Genomic DNA, 8366 nt, shown 5'->3' with positions numbered 1-8366 from the left:
ATGGTTGGGGGCTCCCTGGAAGAATGTCACACATGTCCCACCCAAGAGTGGGGGGGGGGAAGTCGCAGGGTATCAGCTTATGCTTTGTGTTCAGCCAGCCTTTTGCTCCCTCATCAGTAGGGTGATGAACAGATGATTTTAGATAATTGCCTTCAATTGCCTGGGATTCAAACTTGAGTTTCAAATGTCTGAAGGAAGTAACCTGATCTCTGACTTTCAACCAGTAGCAGTTAGAGTCCCAGCCAAGTCTATCTCCTGCTCATGTTGAAATCTTCAAGAAGATGGAAGCGAGTGGGGGATACCCTCATTTTCTGAAGCCCTAGGATATATCTCTAGTGCGTATATATATATATATATATATATATCATATTCAATCTCTAGTATCTAAGCCTCTGATAAATTTTCAAAATAAGGTAAAATTATGACATATAAATATGTAATATTTATAAGCTAAGAAATTATTTTATAAGATGTATAAAATAACCACAGGTCCTAGATTTTACATAGCTCATTAAATGATGAGAGAACTGGCAAAATTGTTAAAATTGGTTCAAAGGAGGGGTCAAAGAACTACAACCTTATACGGAGTAAAGGAATGTTGAAGTGGAAGCAAAACTGGATTTTGCTGTAGGAGCGGGTGGTAGAGACGTCAATTCAACCTCCTTCTGGCAGGATTTATTTGCATGTCTATAGATGGTGGAAGGCCGAATAATGCCTCCTTCCCCTACCTCCAAAACAGTCCAGCCTAATCCTCAGAACCTGGGAATATGTTAGATGGTGAACGGGAATTAAGGAGATGCAGCCATCTGAATTAAGATTGCTAATCAGTTGACTTTATTACGGAGATTATCTTGGGTTATCCAGATGGGCTCAATGGAATCACAAGGGTCTTTAAAACTGGAAGAGGGTAAGCAGGAGAGTCTGAGGGAGTTGCAACTATGGAAGGATGGTCAGAAAGATGCAACGTTGCTGGCTTTGAAAATAGAAAAAGGGGCTAGGAGCTCAGGAATGGGGTGGCCTCTAAAAGCTAGAAAAGGCAAGGAAATATAATTTCCCCGACAGCCTCTGGAAAGGAGTGGAGTCCTGCAGATACCTTGATCTTAGCCCAGCACAACCTGTGTGGGACTCCTGGCTTCCAGAACCTTAAGTTGTGTGGTCTTAAGGTGCCAAATTTGTGGTGATTTTTAAGAACAGCAATAGAAAACTAACATAGTAGAAAAACAATTAGTTGCATTGCTATCAGTTGTGTACAACGTACAGAGTTTAAAAATAGCTCAGTCAAAAACACAGGCACACACTTACATATACATACATGCATAGTTAAGACCTCCTTCTCATGCTATATCTGCAAAGCTTATAGAGCTTACTTTTTGGGCAGCAAATAAAAGTGGGAATGTATTCCTAACGAGATGAATGACTCAGCACTTAGCAATTGCAAAGATGCCCTATCCAACCTCAGGATCATTAATCACTGATGGAAGCAGAAATGAGCAAATTGATGACTTGATGGTTCAGTAGAATCCCCCTTGGAAACTGGGGAGAGCCAAATCATCAATAACTCTGGAATCAATTCTTGCTCCATCAGCCAATTTCTAGCCAAAAGGAGTAATGGCCTTTTAGTAGCCAACTGCTTCAGCTTTGGGGTTGTGTTACAGCAGAATTTTCTTCCTTCAATTAAGATAAGCTGGATAACAGGAATTGATGTTCACGCTAAGGAAACTATTATCAAGTCAAAATTGATAGACATGGGGGGGACACAAAATAAAATAAGTATCAGATAAAAAATGATTATTCAAGTGGAATTATATTGTTTTTGTTTCCTGGCATCTATACTTCGTTCTTTTCATAGCAACAGGCTTAGAGTTTCAGATGAGGCTGATCCCACACATATTCCTTTTACTACTCCATTCAGACAAGAGTGGGTGAATGACCTAAGACTGGCTCATCTGTCTTAATGATACTTTAAGAATTTTGAGACCAGGGGCACCTGCCTAGCTCAGTTAGTAGAGCATGCGACTCTTGATCTCAGGGTCCTGAGTTCAATCTCCATGTTGGGGGTAGAGCTTACTTTAAAAATAAAATAAAATAAAATACTCTTCACATTCAAGCACACTCTTTGAAAAAAAAAAGTGTGTGTGTGTGGGGATGACCTGGCTGGCTCAGTCAGTAGAGCATGTGACTCTTGATCTCCAGGGTTGCATAGAGCTTACTTAAAAATACATTTGAAAAATATAAATCGGGCGCCTGGTGGCTCAGTCGGTTAAGTGCCTGCCTTCGATTCAGGTCATAATCCCAGAGTCCTGGGATTGAGCTCCACATCTGCTTCTCCCTCTTCCTCTGCCCCTCCCAGCACCCCTCCCCTGCCCCCTCCAGTTCTCTTTTTCTCAAACATAAAAAATCTTTAAAAAAATTTTTAAAAATAAAAAAATTATGGGACCAGATTTAACCCATTGAAAATCAAACTTGGATCATTACAGTCCCTCTGGTCTTTTCAAAGTAGTCAATCCTTTTGCCCCTTTTCCCCCATAAGTCTGGGATTAATTTCTGGTTACTTACAGTCAAGAGAGTCCTTACTAAGACAACCATGTATATTTGGTAAGTTATCTCACTATTGTTAAAGATAAAACGAAGGCACATTAAAAATTTTAAGAGTTTATTTCAGCAAAAATCAATTCGATTCAGGCAGTGCCAAACCAAAAGTGATAAGAAGTGCTCTGCTGACAGGAGCTAGGAGAAAGACTTCTATAGTAGAGAAAAGGCAGAAGCAAAGCAAGGAAATTATTTGATTGGCTATAGCTTAAACTTTTTTATTTGCAAATAAATAAGACTTATTTGGAAAGTCTAGTTAGCTCTCTGTGATTGATTATCCTTAGATTTTCTTTCCTTTTAAAGATTTTATTTGTTTATTTAACAGAGAGAGAGAGAGAGGGAACGCAAGCAGGGGGAGTGGGAGAGGAAGAAGCAGGTTTCCCACTGAGCAGGGAGCCCGATGTGGGGCTCGATCCCAGGACCCTGGGATCATGACCTGAGCGGAAGGGTTTGCTTACGTACACTGATAAGGTATTAGCACCACCTCAGTCTACTGGGTTCCTTGATTTAACACTGCCAAACATACTGATGAAGGAAGAACGTAAAGGAATATACCAGGGGAGGGGTCCCTGGGTGGCTCAGTTGGTTAAGCATCTGACTCTTGATTTCATCTCAGGTTATTATCTCAGGGTCATGAGATCAAGCCCCACATTGGGCTCCCTGCTCAGCAGGGAGTCTGCTTAAGATCCTCTCTTTTCCTCCTCTTCTGTTTCCACCCCACCCCCGTGCATCTGTGCACTCTCTCTCTCTCAAATAAATAAATCTTTTAAAAAAATACACCAGGGGGAAAAATTTCAATAGTTAAATAAACAAAAGCAAGGGGGTTAAATAACATCTATACATAACATAAAATGATTCATGATACTTCTTGCAGAAGAAAAATGATAGATGTCCCTGCATTCAATAATTAGTACCAAACCCGGAAAGCTCTTACAGAATCAAATATCTTGGCAGAGTGGCTTCAGCTTCTTCTACTATGACTTCAGTATATTTCATACTGTCCCCAAGTTGCCTGAAACACTGTCCTACACATCAGGATCTATAGTTATGGGATGCCTTGGTGGCTTAGCCTGTTAAGTGTCTGCCTTCAGCTCGCGTCATGATCCTGGGTCCTGGGATCGAGTCCCGCCTCCGGCTCTTTGCTCACTGGGGAGCCTGCTTCTCCCTCTACCTGCCGCTCCCACTGCTTATACTCTCACTCTCTCTGACAAATAAATAAATAAAATCTTAAAAAAAAAAAAGGATCTATAGTTATATTTGAAGCCCAAGAGAATGACACAGAAATGGAGAAAATATAGTCTTTGTGATGCTTCTGCTCCAGGGAGAAACAGCAGCAGAAGAAAATCTACCAGTTACTAAAAGTGAGCACCATTTGTAAAAATAACTATAGTACAATCTGATAAATTATTATCTCCTTATTTTCACCCGCTCAAAATAAATGATTTCTTTTTTGTATCATTTCTAAAACCTCCATTGTAGGGCTACATCTGTGGTCCTTTTGGTCCTCAGCACATCTGAAAATGCAGAAGAAGCAAAAAGAATAAAACCAAAGGAACTCAATTATTCGAATAATATGATTAAGTTGGGTCAGTCAGCAAAATGAAGTCAACCTACTAAAAAGAGTTTTAATGGGGAGTATCACCCTTCATAAATCAGGCAAGCAAACCATGAACCATTTGGAAAGCATCTTGGTTTGTGCCCTTTTCATTTATCTTAATGTAATAGATCCATGGAGCCTTGGCCTGGCAGTGTCTAGTTAAGCTTGGGGTCTAATGTTGTGGGACACATTCTTCCTCCATCCTTCCCCCATATATTTACTTACTGTTTCTATTTAGCTTTCAAAGGCAAAGGAAAAAAATTTCAACTCGTAACGAAGGACTAGTATCAAGACATAACTTTAATATTTAAACATACTTTTTAAAAAAACTCCAGCAAACCAATAATAATAGATAGCATAAGAGACAAACAATCCAATAGAAAAAGAGGCAACAGAATAGAAAACCTGAATGGCCAGTATGTTGTGAAAGGATGCTCAACTTCACTGCTATTACAGAACATGCCCATTAGAACAAAAATGATATTCACCATTTTCATACACATAAGATTGGTGGTAACTAAAAATAACAAATGTTGGCAGGGATTAGGGATATTCTCGTAATCTAAGTACAACCACTAGGAGTAAATTTGCAATTATTATTAATAAACAAAGTTGAAGACATCCTGACCTACCAATTCCACTTCTACTTTTATTTATTTTTTATTAATACTTTTTTTGAGTAAGCTCTATACCCAATATAGAACTCAAACTCACAACCCTCCCCCCTGAGATCAAGTCGCACACTCCACCAGGAGCTCTGTATTTCACTTCTAAATACTTATTCTAAATAAGCTCTTGTGCAAAGCTGTCCATTTCAGAATAGATTTTAAAGGTAAAAAAATATTCATTACGATGCCAAATAAATTCATTTTGGTAATTCATAAATAGGATACCATAGGATAGGTGAACTAGGAGTAAGAGAACTAAACCTAGGTGTAGTAACATGGTTACATCTTAAACATAATGTTGACTGAAAAAAGTAGATTCCAAGAGCATGCATGAATGGTATGGTAGCATCTATTTTCTTTTTAAGATTTTATTCATTGGAAAGAGAGCACAAGTGGGCGGAGGGGCAGAGGGAAAAGGAGAAGTAGACTCCCTCTTGAGCACAGAGTCCAAAGCTGGGCTCCCTTCCAGGACCCCGAGATCATTACTTGAGTAACCAACTGAGTCACCCAGGCATCCCAGTATGACACCATCTATTAAAAATGTAAAAGGATACTGAACTATACTGTATATTTTTTATTATACATGTACAGAGGTAATACCAACATATGTAATAAAAGTATAAAATCATGAACAGAAAGAATACAATAACTTCAGTGAAAAGGTAGCTCTGGATAGATAGAATAATAGAATGGGAATGGGTTTCAACTGTGTATACTGTTTGATAGAAAAGAAAAAATCTGAATTAAATATGGCAAAAAATTAACTTCTGTGATACATGTATCTCTGGGAGCACAAAAAACTCTCTAAAAAATGTATTGGCATTCTATATTTCAATGGAATGAACCAAAGTGAAACTTCCATGTATTTGTTTTCCTAAAAGTTATCTTTTTGAGAACTTGTCACACTGGTTCTTTCCACATTCTGAAAGGCATCTCTTGCAACTTTCTAAATCTTAGCTGTCAATTTTCCAGGGCACCAAAGGGACAGTTTGAAATAGTAAGATGTTGAGAAAGAATTACACTGTGTTACAAATCCTTTTGCAATCCAGCAAACTTGCCACAGTTTTCCTTTATTCCTCAACATCATCAGAGCTGACAGAGTCACTCACCAAGAGTTACAGAGGCGTTTGTGAGCTTGGGGCTCTCCTGGGAACGCTGTACTGTGCTCTGTGGTGTGTGTTAATCTCTCAGTTTCACTCACTTGTTCCTTAAAATGTAAAATGTTGAATAAGAATTTCTGGATACAGTTGTGAGGCCCTTTGTCCTGACTTCCCTTATAGGTCAAGGCAACTTTTTCCCTTTACCCATTTAGGGTGTAGAGATTATTTAAAATAACATCTTAAAAAAAAAAAAAAAAGACTATCAACCAAAAGTCCTCCTCCACCTTCCTCTACTCCCATTGTTAAGTTTCTCATGCTTGCTTCCTTGAAATTTAAGACCTTTGAGAATGTAAAGTCATTGAATTATAAGAAAAGATGAAATAAATTCTCTAAAGAAATAAGAATATATCCAGGGGTTTCAACGAGGATTTTTTTCTGGTGGGAAAATTGGGAGATCGGTGTTAGTGTCACTGGGCATTGAGACTGAGTCGGCATTTGAGTAGGCACATGATGGTATGCTGGAGGCAGCTCATATTGGCTTGCAAGAGCTGGTTGTTAAACTTTTCAGAATTTTGTGAGCTGGTTGTTATGCACAGCCATTACTAAAAGTTAAAGTGTATAAATTTACAATAAGTTAAATTATAAATAGATAATAGAGGCACGTGGCTGACTCAGTTGGTAGAGCACAAGACTTTTCATCTTGGAGTTGTGAGTTCAAGTTCCATGCTGGGCGTAGAGGTTACTTAAAAAAAAAAGATAATAAACATTTAAAACTCAATAATTCTCAATTATTTTTTTACTACATTTTATCATTCTCTATGTCCTTTAGGTTATTTATGTCTATTGTGTCTGCATGATGGCAATATTATATAATAGTGTGTTATGCACATCTCTTCCCAATTCCACATTCAGTGACACTATGTCGATAGTTTGAAATAGGTCGTTTTGGGGTATTTACAACATGGCAATACCAGCAAGCATTACAAATCAAGGCTCAATTTATTATTTTGTTGATTGCCTAGACTTAAAAGTTATGGAGAGAATGTTGATGCAGATTAAACTTAAAAGTGTGTTATGTCTGTAGCTGTTAACATTGTGAATAGCATTAAAAAATTGAGTAGGGGCGCCTGGGTGGCTCAGTCAGTTAAGCATCTGCTTCTGGCTCAGGTCATAATCTCAGGGTCCTGGGATTGAGCCCCACATCAGGCTCCTTGCTAGGTGGGGAGTCTGCTTCTCCCTCTCCCTCTGCCCCCCTTCCTCTGTGTCTCCCTCCCCTCTGCTCCTGTTCTTTCTTTCCCTCAAGTAATAAAATAAAATCTTTTAAAAATTTGAGTAAATATTCGTCCAGTATTCAAAAACTACTCACTTTAGCAAAGAAGTTGCTCACATCATTGTTGAAAGAGTGAAGTTTCAACATATGTCTTAGTTGTTTCACTTTCATTTTATTGCTTAACAAAAATATCAAGCAACATTCATGGAATTATGCTGGTTTATCAACAGCAACAATATGTTGCTTTGGTTATAAGAGCTCAGTAAAAATCAACAAAAGTGTTTGTGAGAATCAATTGGTTATTTGGAATTTAAATAGAGGACATTTTATAGGTTAATATTTTTGTAACAAGAACATTTTTTTAAAGTAGGCTTCAGGCTTGAACTCATAACCCTAAGATTGAGAGTCACATGTTCTACTGTCTGAGCCAGCCAGGCACCCCATAAGAGGATTCTTATAAATCAGTAATACAGGGGGAGGTGGGTGGGGGATGGTGTAACTGGGTGACAGGCATTAAGGAAGGCACGTGATGTGACGAGTACTGGGTGTTTTATGCAACTGATGCATTACTGAACTCTACCTCTGAAACTAATGATGTTCTATATATTGGCTAATTGAATTTAAATAAAAAAATAAATCAATAATACATATACATATATATTGTTATGGACTGAATTGTGTCCTTCCAAAATTCATATGTTGAAGCCCTAACCCCCAATATGACTGTTTTTGGAGATAACATCTTTAGGAGGTAATTAAGTGTAAATGAGGTATAAGGGTGCAGCCCTACTAATAAAACTGGGCGGCCTTATTAAAAAGGGAAGCGAGGGGCGCCTGGGTGGCTCAGTCCTTAAGCGTCTGCCTTTAGCTCAGGGCGTGATCCCAGCATTCTGGGATCGAGCCCCACATCAGGCTCCTCTGCTGGGAGCCTGCTTCTTCCTCTCCCACTCCCCCTGCTTGTGTTCCCTCTCTCACTGCCTGGCTCTCTCTCTGTCAAGTAAATAAAATATTTAAAAATAAATAAATAAATAAATAAAAAGGGAAGCGAGATCTCTCTCCCTTCCCTCTCCCTACCAGGGAAGGGTCATGTGAGCACACACTGAAATGGCAGCCACGTACAAGTCAAGAGAAGAGGCCTCAGA

Source organism: Ursus maritimus, unplaced genomic scaffold (genome assembly GCF_017311325.1).
Source record: "Ursus maritimus isolate PB19 unplaced genomic scaffold, ASM1731132v1 scaffold_8, whole genome shotgun sequence".
Lineage (NCBI taxonomy): Eukaryota > Metazoa > Chordata > Mammalia > Carnivora > Ursidae > Ursus > Ursus maritimus.
Note: the sequence above shows the minus strand (reverse complement) of the source record.